The sequence below is a fragment of the Asparagus officinalis genome, chromosome 5 (assembly GCF_001876935.1).
Source record: "Asparagus officinalis chromosome 5, Aspof.V1, whole genome shotgun sequence".
NCBI classification, from domain to species: Eukaryota; Viridiplantae; Streptophyta; class Magnoliopsida; order Asparagales; family Asparagaceae; genus Asparagus; species Asparagus officinalis.
The window spans coordinates 120,051,764-120,071,292 of NC_033798.1; positions in this window are offsets into that span (position 1 = coordinate 120,051,764).

Sequence of the window (19,529 nt, forward strand, 5' to 3'; positions counted from 1 at the left end):
CATGTAGTAATCCGCCTACATCATCATGAGTACGTGCATCATCATCATCACTCTCGCTATGGACGTTCAATCTTGATGGCAAATCCTCACCATGGAAAACTCATTTGTAATAATCATCTATAAATCCCTTGACAATCAAGTGATTGCAGACATTATTTCACTGATGCCAACAACGATTAAAACAACCACGACAAGGACAACATATTTCATTCCCTTTAGCTGCTTTTGCAAATGCTTTATCAAGAAAGTCATTCACTTTTTCAATGTACTCGGCACTTACGCGAGAAGTATTATACATCCAACCTCTATCTCTATCCATAATTTGTATCTGCTAGAGAAAAGTAAATATATTGAGACATCAATAATATATATCCTAGCAACAATCATGTATAAAAATTCATCAACTAATTTAAAATTTTACAATTTGAGTTCTTGAGTGTTTGTTTTTAGGAATCAGGTCCTTTTTGAATTGGGTTAATTAGGGGGCCACCCCTGCAGCGCTATTATTAAACATAGACTCCCTGAGTGAATTTTTTTTCTCACTCACCGTCAGAGGGTATATTTGTAAAACAAAAACAAAATTTCTCTTTCTCTGAGAATTAAAGAGTTAAAAAAGTTTTTAGTCAGGGTCTATGCAGCTATAATTACAGAGCTTCTAAGGGGATACTATAGGGGGTCTACGGAAACTAATCTATTTCTAATTATTGTGGATTAGTTACAACCTTAAATTCTATTGCTGCCTGAAAAAAGTTTCAACTGCAAATACCCCCAAATTTGTAAACAAGTCATCAATTGCAACCGAAGGATATTTTACAACTGTGGTTGCAACCGCATTTATAAGTCGTCATGAGGCAAACAACTGCTACTGACACAACCAAAACAACAAAGCCCTAATTTGTAAAATCAAATAAAATTTTCATTAAATAGAGAAAAAAAAATTGAAACCCTAGGTTTGATGACTAAAAAGGAGAGAGATATACCCCAAATCACAAGATGATAGAGAGGGGATAGCGATGAGAGTCGCGGCTGACAGGGGAGGCGCGGCGAACTGACAAAGATCAGGTGGCAGGCGGCGAACAGAGGCGTCGACGAGAGGAAAAACGAGAGCGGAGAGGAGTGGCGGACGCGGTTCCGAGAGAAGTCGATGAGAGCGGAGAAAACCCTAGAACTATCGGGTGAAGAAAGTTTTTAGACTTATCAGGTGAGGGCGCGGTTCTGAGAAAGAAAATAACTTTTCTTAAAAAAGTTTGGGCGCGAGCCCTTAATAAAACCGTCCTTTTAGCCTACCAAAATTTTTTTTTGAAGCCTAATTCAAGCCCAACACTTTATTTTGAACTGTTGCCTTAGACTCTATTGTGACGATTGTAACCGTCACACAACTGTTCCCTTAGGAGGCAAAGGAGACGGTTTTAAACCGTTCCCAAATAACCGTCCCCATATATCTATTTTGTGGTAGTGTATTAAGGTATGTGTCATAATCCTGCTTCTGGAATGTGGGGGTGGACCCCTGCTGATACGGGTGTATCTTCTCTTTGGAGCTTAGCGATCCTCATAGGAGCTTGAGGATAGATGATTCTCATAATAGCATGAGGATAGGGGTGTAAAATAGTTCAGTGGAACATAGGTGGAAGCGTGGAACGAGACGGCGAGCAGCAGATTTGAAGAATCCAGTTTTTAGCTTGTGAGTCGACTCATACCTGAACATGAATCGACTCATCAGGTTGAGTCGACTCATGCCTGTCATGAGTCGACTCACGAAATCAAGCCCTGTTAGCAAAAGTCTCTGACCAGTCAACTCATCAGTTATGAGGTGACTCATATGAGGTCATGAGTCGACTCATCTCAGTCATGAGTCGACTCATCGACAGTTTCCTGATTCGTTTAGGTTTCTATTCACACGAATTCCTGTTGCTTTTAGGATTGGTTATTTACCAGATTGCTATCCACGTTTGTACACCTATATAAAGGGTTGTTTAGGGTTTCTAAACATCATCTTGATCAACTTAGAGAGATCTTAGATCAGAGAAAGATTCTAATAATTGTATTAGGGTTTAGAGAGGATTGAGAGGTTGTTCTCGATTCTAGTGAGATTATGAGGGAGAGATTTATAATAATTAATTCTTCATAATCTAGAAAAGGTATTTTCTTTTGCTATACTGAATTGTTCTTGTGTTTTAGTTGTCTTCTTCTCAACCCACCTTTTAGTAATTCCACGATCAAAGGGTGCTCGCACGGCGACTCGTATCAAGTTGGTATCAGACTAATCAGATCCGGTGAAGGGACATCCTATGTATGGTCCTTACTCGATCACAGTACAAGAAGCTTAGCGAGATCCTTATTTCCTTGGAAGAAGTCCAGAAGATAAGGAAGGAGAAGATGACTGAATGAGACAATTTAGCGAGGATTGATGCATTGGAGAAGCAGATCGAGACGATAGGTTAGACTCTCACACAACTCGTCCGTCTTATCCATAGAGGTGGCAAATAAGGTGAATCTTCTTCAAAAAAAACTGTTGAGTCCGATGTGGAGAGAGTAGATTCAGATTCCGACGAGGAGGAGGAGACCGTTAAGACTGCATTGCATCAAGGGAGTAAGAATTATTATCAGAACCTGAAGATTAACTTCAAGGTGGAGATTTCTGTTTATGATGGGAGTATTAACATCGAGAGGCTTGATGACTAGATTGAGCGGATGGAGACGTATTTTACTCTTTATGGCTATTCGTCAAAAGAGAAGATTGTGTTCGCGACGCGGATGGAGACGTATTTTACTCTTTATGGCTATTCGTCAAAAGAGAAGATTGTGTTCGCGACTTTGAATCTTTCAGGGCACGCGTTGACGTGGTGGAAATCCTACTGCAAGCAGAAAAAGAAGGTGGTGTCGTGAAACAAGTTCAAGGAGTTACTAAGAAAGGAATTTTACCCGGTGGGATTCGTTGAAGAGCGTTGGTACAAGTGGTACGGTTTGCGCCAAAGGGTCAATCAAACCGTTCAAGAATACATCACAGAGTTCCAGTAGCAGGCGATGATCCTCAACATTACGATAGAGGAATATTCCGTGTTTATTAAGTATATGGCGGGATTGAACGATTACATCCAAAAAGAGATGAAGCTATTCACGGTGGAATTAATTGCAGAGGCGAGCGTGAAGGCTATTACCCTCGAGGAAAAGCAAAAAAAAGGACAACGAGGCTAAGGGAGACTCCAAACAGATGGGAAGTGAGTCTAGTGGTTCTCAATCTAAGGAGGAGAAGAAGAAGGGTGATCTAGGAAAAGCAGGGCTGATTTATAGTCACTACGAGAAGACATGACACACAGCTGATCGGTGCTGGGAGAAGTATCCACATGTCAAGCCAAGAGGGTTGAAGAAGAAGGAGGAGAAAAAGGCATACATGATAGCTCAAGATCCGAAAGAAGTCTCGGGGATGACAGAGCCCAACAGCAATCTCAACCTTATGATGGGGAAGCAGACCACGAAAAAGGACGACGACCCGAGAGAGCAACTCTTTGTTCTTAAGTTGTAAGTGAAGACCAGTTTGGTTGATGCCATTGTTGATTCGGGTAGTGAAAAGAATTTAATATCCGAGGTATTGGTTCAGAAGCTGGGTCCATCTGAAGCCTTATCTATTGGGGTGGATTCAGAAGGAGGAGAAACTGAGTATAGTTGATCAATGCACTGTCAGATTTGCTCTCCACGAGTCATATATTGACGAGGTCACGTACGATGTCGTTCCATTGGATATTTGTCAGATTATACTAGGCAATCTGTACTTATGGGATAGATATGCGATCTACGAGAGGCGGGCTCAGAAGTACACCTTTGCTAAGGATGGTGAAAAGTTCAGATTTCATTCGATATCTTCCGAGGGAGACAAGCTTAGGGACGGTGACGTGAGCGAAGAGACTGGTGAATGCAAGTAATAAGTTTGTCTCACTGTGCATTAGACTTCCAGAAAAGCCATCGATAAAGGATTGCAACTTAGAGCGAACGGTGACTACGACGAGATGCGGGACGAATGAGTTGTTTCTGATCGGACGTCGAGACTAGATTCCTAGCAAGGCCAGATGGTACAGAAAAGATGGAGGAGCTTGAGAGTTTCCTCAGCAAAAGTTCTAACTTGAACGGGACTTCAAGTTTCTAAAGAGGGGACCTATGATACGGGTGTATCTTCTCTTTGGAGCTTAGCGATCCTCATGGGAGCTTGAGGATAGATGATTCTCATAATAGCATGAGAATAGGGGTGTAAAATAGTTCAGTGGAACGCAGGTGGAAGCGTGGAACGAGACGGCGAGCAGCAGATTTGAAGAATTCAGTTTTCAGCTCGTAAGTCGACTCATACCTGAACATGAGTCGACTCATCAGGTTGAGTCAACTCATACCTGTCATGAGTCGACTCGCGAAATCAAGCCCTGTTAGCAAAAGTCTCTGACCAGTCGACTCATCTCAGTCATGAGTCGACTCATCGATAGTTTCCTGATTCGTTTGGGTTTCTGTTCACACGAATTCCTGTTGGTTTTGGGCTTGGTTATTTACCAGATTATCATCCACGTTTGTACACCTATATAAAGGGTTGTTTGGGGTTTCTAAACATCATATTGATCAACTTAGAGAGATCTTAGATCAGAGAGAGATTCTAATCATTGTATTAGGGTTTAGAGAGGATTGAGAGGTTGTTCTCGATTCTAGTAAAATTGTGAGGGAGAGATTTGTAATAATTGATTCTTCATAATCTAGAGAAGGTATTTTTCTTCGTCATACTGAATTGTTCTTATGTTTTAGTTGTCTTCTTCTCAACCCAACTTTTGGTAATTCCACGACCAAAGGGTGCTCGCACGGCGACTCGTATCACCTGTGTTTTGAACTTAACACGCGGGTCTCACCCTTGCGTTTTAAATTCGGAACTCAAGTGTGACCTCGGTGTTGTGGTTTTTGCATCGTGGGTCTGACCTCGGTGTTTTGACTTGAGACGCAGAGGTGGCTTTCATGCATTTTTGACTAAGCCTTTGAGACTTGTTTTTAGCTCATCTGTTTCAAGTCTTGGCTCACATCCATTAAGTCGATGGGCCTACAAACATGCATAGGCTTTTTGGAAAACCCTCAGCCATCAACGGATTTAATAAACCTTTACCGACTACCGTTTGAGTCGGGCTAGCATGTGAATTATTTAAATCTGTTTCACATGTAACGTTGTGCTAAGAGAATGAACTATCTTAGACTTGATGCTATGATTTTTAATACATAGACTTTATTATTTTCACAGAAAAAGACTAACCGGTAACACGTGTTAAGCGTGTGAGGCATGGATTATGGTGTTATTAATAACAACCTGCTACGATATTGAATACGTAGGCTTTGTCATTATTACGGGAATAGGCTACCCGGTAGCATATTTTAGATGTAGACTTATCTCTAATTAGGGATCGAGATAAAGTCCCTCATGCGAGAAAGACATGGATTTTTGGTCCTACGATGTTGAATACATAGACTTGGTCATTATTGCGGGAATAGGCTACCCGACAGCATGTTTTAGATGTAGATGTAGGCTGTCTAAAAATCACAATAGATAGCTGATCCCCATCAAACACTGATGATGGAAGTTACAATTTGACGACTTCCAGAAGGCTACAATTTGAAGACTTTCACGTGGATCGATGAATGTTACAATCTGACGACCTTCACAATAATTGATGAAAGCTCTAATCAACAGCCTCCACAATCAACATCGGGAGTTACAATCTGACGACTCTCACATATCAGAGAGCTAAAGTAAAGATTACAAAATGATGATCTTTGCAACACTTCGACAGAAAGAGACTACAAATCGACGGTCTCTTCAAATCAAGACGTGGAAGTCCTCCCCGCGTACCAGCATCAAGATGCGTCGCGTTCATAGCCACGAACGCAGCTCAAACGCAGCCTCCGAAAGTTGCAAACGCAGCTTCCATCCGCTGCCAAACGCAGCTTCCAAATCGCTACAAACGCAGCTCTAACGCAGCTCAGATTCGGCCACCAATGCAGCTCATGTTCGGCCGCAAACGCAACTCATGTTCGGCCGCAAACGCAGCTCCAAAAGCTGCAAACGCAGCTCAGATTCGGCCACCAACGTAGCTCATGTTCGGCCGCAAATGCAACTCATGTTCGGCCACAAACGCAGCTCCAAAAGCTGCAAACGCAGCTCAGATTCGGTCGCCAACGCAGCTCATGTTCGGCCGCAAACGCAGCTCCAAAAGCTGCAAACGCAGCTTCCAACAAGACACTGCGTCTGAGCCTCCAGACGCTGCGTTCAAACACAGATTTCATTCCAGAATGCAGGATTTACGTTTGACTCGTTCAAACACGAACTCAATGGTTTCAAAACCGTTTCCCACGATCTGAGGGGATCATAACTCCACTCAGGAGTGATTTAGGGGGGGCGGTTATATCCCATTAGCCCCACTTAGGAGCGAATTAAGGAGGTGGTTATACCCCTTAATCCCCTATAAATAACTAAAAATCAATTCAGTTTAAGGGTTCAGTCTGTTAGAACTTCTTGGCAGTAACAGAAGAGATCCTTGGGCTGGATTTATGGAGATCGGATTCAGAGGGTGAGAATTGGAGGATCAGCTCCTTACACAGTCTGGGGAATCATCATCAACTGAAGACTCCAGACACTCCATACTTGGCTTATTAACCGAATCATTTTCGATTCCGATAACTCTTTTCATATTAGAGTTTGTTACTCGTTCTGAGCTACAATACTCCTCAAGAGTTATCAACCAGACAAATCAGTTGTTCCAGTGAATTAAAATTTTCGGATCGTCAACGGAGAGCAAACTCGACGCGAGCATTCGAGGGAAGCACTCCATCGCCACCGTGAAGAACCCAGTTTTAAACAAAGGGAAGAATCTAGATCATTCTCTTCTCTTTTGTAATCAGGAAATCCAATTATAATCGAGAGTTGAGAGATTTGTAAACATTCTTTTTCTAAGCGGTTAGAAAGAATAAAATCACATACATTTCTTTCATTCATTTTTCTTATTACAAATTTTCCACAAACAGCAGACTTATCTCTATTTAGGGATCAAGATAAAGTCCCCCATGTGTGTAAGGTATGGATTTTGACATTATTTATAACGACCTGCCACGATGTTGAATACGTGGGTTTTTATCATTTTTACGATCAAAGACTAACCGGCAACGCGTATTAGGCGTTAACTTATCCTTACTTATGATTCGGGATAAAATTCCCCATATATGCGAGATATGGATTCAGAGATTATTAATTTAATGATATTCACTGACTACGATATTGAATAAGTAGACTTTATCACTGTTTCTTTCTGTGTTATACTTTCACTTGAAACACTAGAAGAAATTTGGAAGTGTCAGAGGTGTAGTATTAACTTGGCATGAATTTTTACTTAGAGTGAAATTCAAAAAAAAATTGGTTATCACTAGGATAATTCCATAAAAATTTTAATCCGCTAGTGATTTTATAATAAAAACTTGTTATTCTTGTCGAAAAAAAGATTAAGAAGTTCATTAGGGGGGTTTGACTGTTAGAGGTGTGACGTTAACCTAATAGTATTTTATGGGTCTATCGCTCTATTAAAGAGAGTAGATAAATTGGTTTATGTCGTCAGAGGTGTGATGTTAACTTAACGGGGTTGTGGACCTATCGCTTTATTGAAGAGAGTCGATAAGTTAATTTTGTCAGAGGTATGATATTAACATGACAGGAAGAATATTACGATCAGGGTAATTTTGAGGACCTATCGCTCTATTGGAGAGAGTCAATAAGTGGATTTTATTAGATGTGTGGGATTAACATGACAAGAATTTATTATAATCGGAACAACTTTGTGGATTTATCATCCTATTAAAGAGGATTGATAAGTTAATTTGTCAGAGGTGTGATATTAACATGATAGGAATTTGTTACGATCGGAGTAACTTTATGGACTTATCATCCTATTAAAGAGGATTAATAAGTTAATTTGTCAGAGGTGTGATATTAACATGATAGGAATTTATTACGATCGGAGCAACTTTGTGAACTTATCATCCTATTAAAGAGGATTGATAACTTGATTTGTCAGATGTGTGATATTAACTTGACAGAAATTTGTTGCGATCGGAGTAACTTTGTGGACTTATCATCCTTTTGAAGAGGATCGATAAGTTGATTTATCAGAGGTGTGGTGTTAACGTAACAGGAATTTGTTGCGATCGAAGCAACATTAAGGACCTATCGCTCTATTGACGAGAGTGGATAAGTTAATTATCAGAGATTTGGTGTTAACATGATGGGAATTTATTACGATCGGAGCAACTTTGTGGACTTATCATCCTATTAAAGAGAATTGATAAGTAGGTTGTCAAAGGTGTGATATTAATGTGATAGGAATTTATTATGATCGGAGAAACTTTGTAGACTTATCATCCTATTAAAGAGGATTAATAAGTTAATTTATCAGAGGTGTGATATTAACGTCATAAGAGAATGTGTACTTGTGACTTGCACAAGATTTTGGGAATTAGCGTCTCGCTGGGAAAACTTTCTAGGTGAGTTTATCACTAGAAGCGATGAATTTTGATACTTATAATTTGAATAAGATTTTAAAGACTTAGTGTCTTACTGGGGAAGATTACGATTTGAGCAATTTTGAGGACCTATCATCCTATTAACAATGATTGATAAGATTATCAGAGGTGTATTATTAACATGACAAATTAGGAATAATACAAGATGCATTCATACTCTGTGGGGGTGATGATCGTCAGAAGTGTAATGTTCACTCGACGATGTGAAAGATTTATTACTCTTAATCCAATAGATTCTAAGTAACCAACCCCCAGTCTTGATTAAGTCTTAGCAGGGGAATAAAAAGAGATAGATAAGGCACATCACCTAGTAGGACACTATCCATGAAGTCGGAATAGAGGCACATTCCCTGGTAGACCATTATCTGATGAGTTTGACTATCAGAGGTAACTGTTAATGTGATAGTTTTGTGGATCTGTCATCCTATTAAAGAAGATTAGTAAGTTGATGGACTATAAGAGGTAACTGTTAACGTGATAGTTTTGTAAACCTATCATCCTATTGAAGAGGATTGATAAATTGATGGACTATCAAAGGTAAATGTTAACGTGATAGTTTTGATAGACCCGCTATCCTACTTGAAGGGGATTGGTGGGGGAATTTGAAAAAATGGACTATCAGAGGTGTATGGTTAACTTGATAGTTTTGACCAATTTCGTGATTGACAGAGGTATTCTATTAAACATGACAACTCAGAAAATTTATTACTCATAATCCAATGAACCAAAAATAAACCAATCCTCAGTCTTAAATAAGTACAGGGGGAAAAAGGGTAGATGTGACACATCGCCTAGTGGGCCACTATCTAACGAGTTTGACTATCAGAGGTAACTGTTAACATGATAGTTGTTATACCCACCATACTACTGAAAAGGATTAGCTTCAGTGACCGTAGTATCTTCCCCTTCTGATTAAAAAGATTGGGCTTGGTCCGATTGCTCAGGTTGTTCTTTCTTACTTTGTTCTTCAGCTTTGATCCTGGTAATAATCTTTTAAGCTTGTTCGCCTTAAGAGATTAATTGTCTCCAAGAATGGCATTCTACAACCCTCATTTGTGCTAGAAGATCGGTCTGCAGGTTGTGTCGATAGGTCTCCACTAAGGTAGACTGTGTCATACCTGATGAACATCGAAGAGCCATGTTTCGGAACCTTTTGACGAAGGCTTTGACAGACTCCCTCTTCTTCTGCTTAGTGGCGAGAAGGGTATGGATGGAGATTTCTGTATCATCTTTAAAGAATCTTAATAGGAAGAGTCTCTCTAGATCCGCCCACTTTTGGATACATCACACAGGTAGTTTCCTGAACCATTCAAAGGTAACTCCCTTGAGGGTGCCAATGAACAATCGAGCCAGGATGGCGTCGTTTGATATCACATTCCCAGTCTGTAACTTAAAATAATAGATATGTTGGTTCGGTGATTCCGTACCGTCAAAAGTTACCGTCAAAATTTTATAGTGTCGAGACCTTAAATTTTGAAGGATAAGGGGCTGCATCCCATTCGTCAGGATAGGGCCTAGTAACTCCCTCGTCTTCGAGCTCTCTTTTGTGGGCTATAGCATTGAGGCGGGCTTCCAATTCTTCCATTTTGGCAGACTGGAGATTCTGCTCGTTCTCAGTCTCGCTTCCTTCATCAGAGGAAGTTTCCGGGTTATGGGCTTCTTGGTCAGAAGCAGCATCATCAACCACTTTTCCCTTCCTTTTACTTGTGTGAAGTCGGGATGAAGACGCTTTTCCTCTCTGGAAAGATTCTTACCTTGGTGGCGAATCTGTCTTCTGAGATATGACCTTGTCTGCGATGATTTGAGTCAACAGGGCCAGGAGTTCATTAAGGGTCTTCTGCTATGATTTGAGCATGACATCTTGCTCAGCAACCCTCTTTGCAAGATCTTTAGAATTTTCTGCCATGTGGGCGAAGCTCTCATGTTCAACGAAAGAACTTGATGATTGAGACTCCGCAATGACTGAATGTTCGTCATCAGAATTGGTTCCTCTGGCTAACCTCCGATAGTTTACAAGGGGGAATGGCTCTTGTTCACATCCGAGTGCGCTGGTAGATTCCTTCAAACTCGTTAGCGATTTCTCTGACAGTCAGTGAACGACTTATCTCAGAGTTATCGGAACTAGGACCTGAGGCTTTCCCTCTACCGATCACATTGATGGTGACTTTAGAATACTCGGTCACTGGAGACTTCTTCCTGTGCAAACGTCGTCGTTGGTTGGGTAAGGCAACGTTTGTTAATTGGTCGAACACTGATGGTTTGACCGTATATGAGCAGCATTGATATCCCGAGAGGACCGTAGGAATCAGTCGTTCACATTGGAATGAACGAACAACTCTTTGCATCGGTCTTTCTCTCGATAGTAATTCCTACAAGTCAGAGACTTAGGATGAACCTCTCACAGAATGTGAGGGTAGAGATGGAACCCCCTGTCCGTGATTGGACAGGACTGGCTCTTGGTAAACATGGATATGGTTGAGATGCCTTTAATCCATTAACTTCTTATATCTGCACCTTAATCTAGTCGCGCTACGCAGAGTATTCGGGGGTCTTGCTGGAGAAATGCAGTCCTGAGGTCTGTGTTTTGCTGATGAAACGTAGTCTTGAAGTCTGTGTTTTGGTTCTGAAATGCATGACCGAGAGTTGCGTTCAGTTTGTAGAATGCACTCCTAAGACTTGCATTTTGGTTCTGGGACACACTCCTGAGAGTTGTGTTCTGCCAGATCAATGTCGTTTTTGTTGGCCTTCTTGTTTTGATGATGTTTAACAAACAATTTATTACTAATATTGTTTGTCTAGTGTTTGTGCATTCCTATGTTTTGTAGACAAACAACGTTGTTGGAGGATGGATGGAATAGAGCTTCAACGATCATATCCAAAGGAGGTTGGCGGAATGTCTGATTGAAGCCTATACAATTCAAGTTAAAGATCAAATTCAAGCTTCATCCGCAACGTGTACCAAGTTGAGCTACAATGAAGATCAAGATCAAGCTTGGGTAACTTAGTTTAGGATTTATATTATGTGTGTTAAGTACTCTAAGCTCAATTATCTATACACACACATTTTATTGGTTTCCTTGTATATATATGTAGTCTATATATATACATAAGTTTTGGTTTCTATGCATATATATAGTTATATATATACATACATATGTTTTGAGTTTTTATGGTTATATATATGAAATTATATAGTTCATATTCTCTATTGTGTTTTTGAAAACATTGCATAAAATATGCAATTTTATGAAAACATTGTATTCTTAGTTTATAGACTTCAATATCAGTTTATACATGTTTTACTAAGTCTATAAAAATATTTCACAAAGTTTCAAAAGTTGGTTTATGTCAAAACATCAAAATTCAAGTATCTCATATTTTCATGTTTTGGACTAGTTTGTAAAATGATAATATTTTTCATTTGGGAAGTCCTTTTTGATAACCAGTCATTATAGCATGTTTATTATCATGTCTACAATCATTCCCCAAAGTTTTACATTTTTTGGAATTTATTTGATATTTTTAAACAGTGTTTTAAAATCAGCTCTAAAACCGATTTTTCTAGAATGTCAGTTTTCGGTCGACCGGTACGGTCGACCGGTCAATTGACCATTCGTCAGTATTTTTCCAGAGAGTCGTCGGTCGACCGGTCCGGTCGACCGAGAGCTCAAATCGGTCGACCGACAGAATTTCCGGTCGACCGACGTTAGTCCAGAAAGTTTTCTTCGTGTTTTTGCTCTCATCGTAGTTTTTTTACCGTTGCCTTGGGGCTGTTTTGTCTTTTTGTTTGGGTTTTTGGCTGAGTTTTGAGAGGGTATAAATACCCCATTGCCTTCAGCTCTCCTATAAGCTAAGAGAGTTTTAAAAACAAGTTTAAGAAAGATTTAATCAAGGGTTTAAGTTTGTTTTTAGTGTTTGTTTAAAAAGCTTTTAAGCATTTACAAGAGTTTGGTTTGTGGAGCAAACTTCACAAGAGCAAGTGGAGATCATCCTTGGTGTTTGAGCATTCATTCTTCTCCCTCTCTCTTGTCATCTATAGAGAAGTTTTCTTAAACTCAATTCTAGCATTTTATAAGTTTGTTCTTAATTTCATAAGCTAGATTTCATATTGAGTTTATATTGTTTTATCTCTTTGTTCACACACAACCTATTGAGCTTATTGTATTTACATTCATAGTATAATTTGGGGTTGTGGGTTTGTGACTAAGAGTTGTGCTTAATTGAGTTCTCACCTTGTTAGAGAGAACAATCATTTATCATATTGTGCCTAATTGTGAGGATTCACTTGTAATACACTTGTACACCGAGAGAAGTGTGTGGTGAGAGACGGGGTCGAATCCAAGAGGAGTGGCGTCGGTTGACGTGCCTAGGGAGAGGTTATAACCGAGCACTTGAGGAGGAGGACACGAGCTAGGACCAACACTTAGTGTGTGAGGTGTGATTACATAGTGATTGTATTGTGAGGTGTAAACGTTGTTCGGGTGAACGTAGAAAACCCGGTTGAGATAGTGGAGATCTCCTCGAGGTGAGGAGCGGAGACGTAGGTCGTGGGGACCGAACTCCGTAATCATATTATTTGTTTGTGATTGCATTGGCACTCTCTTTTATGTTCATATCTTATATCACCTTTGTATATTGCTTGTTGATTATATTGCCCACTATCTAGTTTAGATTGTTTACCCTTGAGTTTATATATCCTTGCACATACATTGCATATATCTCTTTCTTAGGATATATCTTGTTGTTCATATTGCTTATCCTAGCTCATATACATTGTTGTATTTTATACTTGCTAGGATAACTTGTTAATAAGTTTTAATTGGCATAAAATCGGATTAGATTAGCATAAGACCCTAATCACCCCCCCACCCTCTAGGGTCTAACAGTTTTGAGGTCTGCATTTTGATGTTGGAACGTGTTTCAGAGGGTTGCATTTTATTTGGGAAACGCACCCCTGAGGGCTACATTTAGCTTGGCTTATGCAGAGCTCGTGTTGAGCCTCACAAATGCGGAGCTCGCGTTGATTGGAGGATCGACTTTTTTGGAGTTGTGCTGAAGCTAAGTCTTCTCCTTAAGAGAGGGGACTGTATGAACAGTGCAACCCCTAAGAGAGACAATCTTTCAATGAGTCGGCCACAACTAGAGCTTTAGTCTCCTTAGAAACTTTATGGATCTTACGCATAGCCTTGGAGCTAAGGGACCCGAAGGAGAGGGCATCCTCAAACTTGGCTTGATCGAACTCAATGATCAGAGTTTCAACGATTATTCCAATAAGCATGACGTCGGATTGCGCCACTACCTCTTCGTTAGAGAAGTTTATCCTCAGCGGAGTCGTCACCTTTTGTTTGGTAGAAAATTTATAGTAAAAAGAAAAAATGAAAGAAATATATTTGATTTGTATTCTCTCAATCTTAATTATAATTTGGATTTTCGATTACAAAAGAGAAGAGAATTAATCTGAATTCTCCCCTTTGTTTAAGTCTGGGTTCTTCACGGTAGCGATAGAGTGCCTCCCTCGAATGCTCGCATCGAGTTTGCTCTCCGTTGACGATCCGAACATTTTGTTTCATTGGAACGTGGTCTTCTCCTTACGATTTGACGTTATGGGGAACTTACAAAGCAAGTTTTATAACTCTGAATGAGTTTAGAAGAACTTACAGAGCAAGTTTTGAATTCTGATCGAGTTGAGAAGAACTCTTAGAAAGAGTTCAAAAGCCAAGCCGAGTAATCTCAAAAGCTTCAATAAAAGCCTTCCAAGATGATTCAAGAGTTCCTCCAAGTTGTTGATCTCCAAAACTCCAAGAAGATCTGAAGAAGCCGAGCCAAATATCTCTTATTCGCTGCCAAATCGAAGGCTGAAGGATGGAGGATCCAAGGACCCGAACTCAGTTGAGTTTACCCCTATTTATAGGGGATTAAGGGATATAACCCACCCCTTAATTCACTCCTAAGTGGGCGTGATTACCTCGGATCATAGGAAAAAAACAGTTCTGGAACCGTTCGACTCATGATTGAATGAGTCAAATGCCCAAGTTGATGTTCAGGATCCTAACTCCACGTCTTAGACTGGAGACGCAAAGTTGAGCACCCGTTGGATGTTGAAAAACGTGAGGGTCGCCCGTGTTTTGTTTGCTAAGGGCTAGAAACACAGGGGTCGCCTGCGTCTCAAGAACTGAAACGCGAAGATGAATTCCGCGTTTAGAAGAGGCTAGTGACTTATAACCTCTCATGTAGAGCGTTGTAAAGACCATTGTTGAGTGATCTTAGCCTTGGCTATTTTGGGGTGTGAAAACCGTCAGATTGTAACTCTCATAGTTGATTATGAAGACTATTGATTAGAGCTTTCATCAGTTATTGTGAAGGTCGTCAGATTGTAATCTTTATTAATCTACGTAAAAGTCTTCAAATTATAGTCTTCTGGAAGCTGTCGAATTGTAACTTTCATCATTGGTAGCTATCTATTATGATTTTTAGACAGCCTACATCCATCTTCACCTAAAAAATTACACCCAATGCTATCAAGTGTGCCTAAAGAGATGAGATTCTTCCTTAAACCTAGAACATGTCTAACATCTGTCAAAGTCATGATGACTCCATCATGCATCTTAATCCAATTATGTTTTTCCTAATAGTCTTGCATGAGGCGTTGTTCCACATAAGAACAACTCCATTTTCAATAGCTTCATAAGTGGTGAACCAGACTCGATTAGGACACATATGATAGGAATAACTCGAATCCAAAATCCAATTATCCATGCTCCTGTTTATATTATCTGTAACCAACAAAATCACATATTCAACAATATCAACTTCAACGGAGTCCTCCTTTAATTTTTCTTCATACTCTCTTTATTTATTTTTGTTCTTCAATCTGTAACAATTGGTCTTGATGTGCCCTTTCTTCTTAAAATATTTGCAAGTCAGATTCATGTGCTTCGACTTATACTTGTTACCTCCAAAGCCCCTTTTTTTATCTTTCTCGAACAAATAAGCCATCAGCTTTATCGTCACTTTCATTTGTGGTTAACTCTTTTTCGATCTTTTCCTTATTCAATAAGTTCTCTTTGATGTCCTTAATACCAATAAAATATCAACCATAAATCATAGTATCCATGAAGTGCTTGTAGGGGGTGGCAAAGAACACAATAACAATAGGGCTTGATCTTCATCATCGATCTTAACATCAATCTTACTCAAATCTATAAACACAGAATTAAATTCACCAATATGTGATTTGATGAGTGTTCCTTTCGACATCCGAAGTGTGTACAAACACTGCTTCAAGAGGAGGCGATTAATGAGAGACTTCGTCAAATACAAATCCTCCAATTTAGACCACAAATCAACAGTTGTTTTCGCAGTGAGAATTTCTTACAAAACTTTATTTTTTAAACATAACTGGATCACTATGAGAGCTCTATCATCCAACTCGCTCTAATCTTCCTCAGTCATAGTAGCCGGTTTTTTTGACTTTCCAAACAAATCCTTCTTCAATCCACTCTGCGTTGACGATAATCATCCTAACTTGCCAAAGGTTAAAATTGATGTTGCTATCAAACTTCTCAATATCCCACTTTATAGTAGTTGTCATCATCTTCTCGTCCGATAGATAGCTGAGGGCTTTGATACTAATTTGTTATAACAAATTCCCCAGGATAAGCTAATATCAATCACATGAGAGAATGAAAAGTATCAAGAACGCATGAACACAAAGAGTAAAAGTTTTATTTGTAGTAGTTGTCGTCATCTTTATATGTGGTTCGGCTTGTAGCCTATGTCCACGGACGAAGGAGGAGAAAAGCTTTACTAATTGTAAGGAATACAAAGTAAAATCTCTCAATCCCAAATAACACCCCAAAAACCTAATACAACACTCAACTAAAGGAACAAAAGAGAAGAATATTAATAGGCTTCACAAAAGAACTCTCTCTTCTTGATTGGTGCTATGAAGATTGATGCATCTAATTGGCTTGAAAGAATGTTCTTATATAGTCTTGAAGATCCCAACTCATTGTTATCTAAGGAATAAGAGTTATAATAAGAATAGAGGTCAACATATCCTAAAACCCAACAAGAGTCCAAGTAGGAATAAACCTCTAATATGATTGGTTGTGCAAAGTCTAATGTAAGTAGAACTCTTGATCAAAACAAACCAACCTAAAAAAGAACTCAGAAAGCAATATAGATTTGAGTATTTGAGGCAACCTATAACAAGAACCATCCTTACAGAAATGTGATAGTTTATAGTACAGATAGAAGAATTAAAATGTTCAAACAAAACTCCCAACCACCTATGAATAATATATTCTATGATGTTCCTATAGAATCTACACCCATAAGTTTAGTGTCTAGAGAAGAGCATGATTGACCCTTTCCCTAATTGAGTAATCTGTGAATCTAAACTAGTGCAAAGTACCCCATTGAAAAATTGAATATCACATACGGTCTAATATGTCTGCGATGGTAAAACTCCTTCTGCAATGTACAAGTACATTTTTTTAGTCCATATGTAACCTGATGTCTATATAACAATGAGTGTTTTCTATTGTAACTCAAGATCATTAAACTCATTCAACTAAATGGCTTCTTTCACTTTTTTTCTCCCTTCTTAAATAACCCTCTGACAGATGAAGCAACTTAGATTGTGAAACCACCTTCCTACTAAACCTAATTAATCTAGAACACAAACTACTAAGCATATACTATCCAAATTACAAACACAATCCTATGCATTCTTTTTTTTTTGGTCAATGAAAAAACTTTTATTTATTTACCAAATATGAACATTTATATACATCTAGATTCTCAAATTTTTGAGAATACTATCAGAAGACAAAACATTGATCTTCTATGACTATACAGATTTATAATGAACTAATCCAATCAGCTACATTTCCAGCAATATTCGGAGAGTTTAGGCATATTGTTAGAATGTCGACTTTGATCTTCTTAACCAAAATCTCCACAGACTTGTGTTTCTGCTAAAAAATCCTCATGTTCCGCTCATACCATAGATGATATATAGTAGCCAATAATGCTGATCTCTTAATTTTTTTTTTGTTTTATATCTTTCCCTCTTAACCTTGTACAATACCAATCCAAGAGAGAGTTCCAAGAACATGATCTCCATTTTAAATGAAGCCAATCCATGATGTGATTCCACACTTCCCTTGAGAAAGATCATTCAAAGAATAGGTGGTCTCGGCTCTCTAAGCATGCACCAGTGCACAGCTTACATTGATTTGCACTAACAATACCTTTTCTTAATAACTTGTCTTGAGTTTGCAATCTTTTGTTTACAGCTAACCAACAGATAAATGAGTGCTTTGGATAGCATAAACCTTCCCAAACCATGTTATACTATGGAACTGTATTTGATGCAGGGAAGAGAGCTCGATATATCCCAGCAATTTTGATTTTTGAGCTGTTAGAACAGGAGCTCATCATCTGTTTTAGGTTTTTAATGTTGGCATTCTTGTTTTGATGATGATTTACAAACAATTTGTTGGCTTTCTTGTTTTGATGATGATTTACAAACAATTTGCTTCTAATGTTATTTGTCTAGTGTTTGTGTTTTTATATCAATTATAGACAAACAACATGTTGGAGGATGGATGGAATCAAGCTTTCACGATCATATCCAATAGAGGTTGGCGGAATTGTGGAGTGAAGCCTTACAATTCAAGTTAAGATCCAAGTTCAAGCTTCATCCACATAGTGTACCAAGTTGAGCTACATCGAAGATCAAGATTGCTTGGGTAACATTTAGTTTAGATTTATAATATGTGTGTTAGTACTTTAAGCTCAATATTATACACACATATTTTATTGGTTTCCTTGTATATATATATAGTTATATATATATACACACACATTATAGTTTTGGTTTCTATGTATATATAGTTATATATATACATACATGTTTTGGTTTAACATTACTCGAGTTTTAATATGAAACAATTGAATACAATTGAAAATACATTTCTTGTTTCATAATTATATGCATATATATGATTTCATCAATATCAATTTTATTTAGTTCAATGAAATCATATTTATTGTTTTTGAAAAGTTTGCAAAATATGCAATTTTGTGAAAATATTGTATTCTTAGTTTTTAGACTTAACAATAATCATATACATATTTTATTAAGTCTATATAATTATTGTGTAAAGTTTTAAAACATGGTTTAGCTAAAATGTCAAACTCATATGTTTATATTTTCGTGTTTTGGACCTCCTTGCAAAATAATGATATTTTATATTTGGGAAGTCTTTTTAGAAAACTAGTTTTACAATCATTTCTACAATCATTTTCTAAAGTTTTATATTTTTCTGAATTTATTTGATATTTTTAAACCCTGTTTTATGTTGACATGTACTGTTTAAAACAGGTTGTGTGCATGTCATGAGTCGACTCATGAACAGTGTTGAGTCGACTCATGAACAGTGTTGAGTCGACTCATAAACTGTTGTGTAGTTTACATTTTGGTTCTGACGAGTTGACTCATAACATCATGAGTCAACCTATCAGGTTGAGTCGTCATGCCTGTCATAAGTCGACTCATGAAATGTGCTGGAAAACTAGTTTTGTTTCTGCTGAGTCGACCCATGAAGTCATGAGTCGACCCATGCATGATGAGTTAACTCGTGAATTTTATGAGTCGACCCATAAGTTGTTTTTAGCCTGTAACGACTAGTTATGAGTCGACTCATGAACAGTGATGAGTTGACCCATAATACTGTAACGGCTATATTTGTACAAAACCAGATTTCTGATTCTTGGGCTTTTTAGTCTTTTCTTTTGGGGTTTTTGGCTGAGGTTTTAGGTGGCTATATAAACCCCCCTTGCTCTCATTTTTTAGTTTAACTAAGAAAATGTTTTAATCAAGTTTAACAAGGGTTTAAGTTTGTTTAAAGGTGTTTTAAGCCTTATTTAAGAGTTTC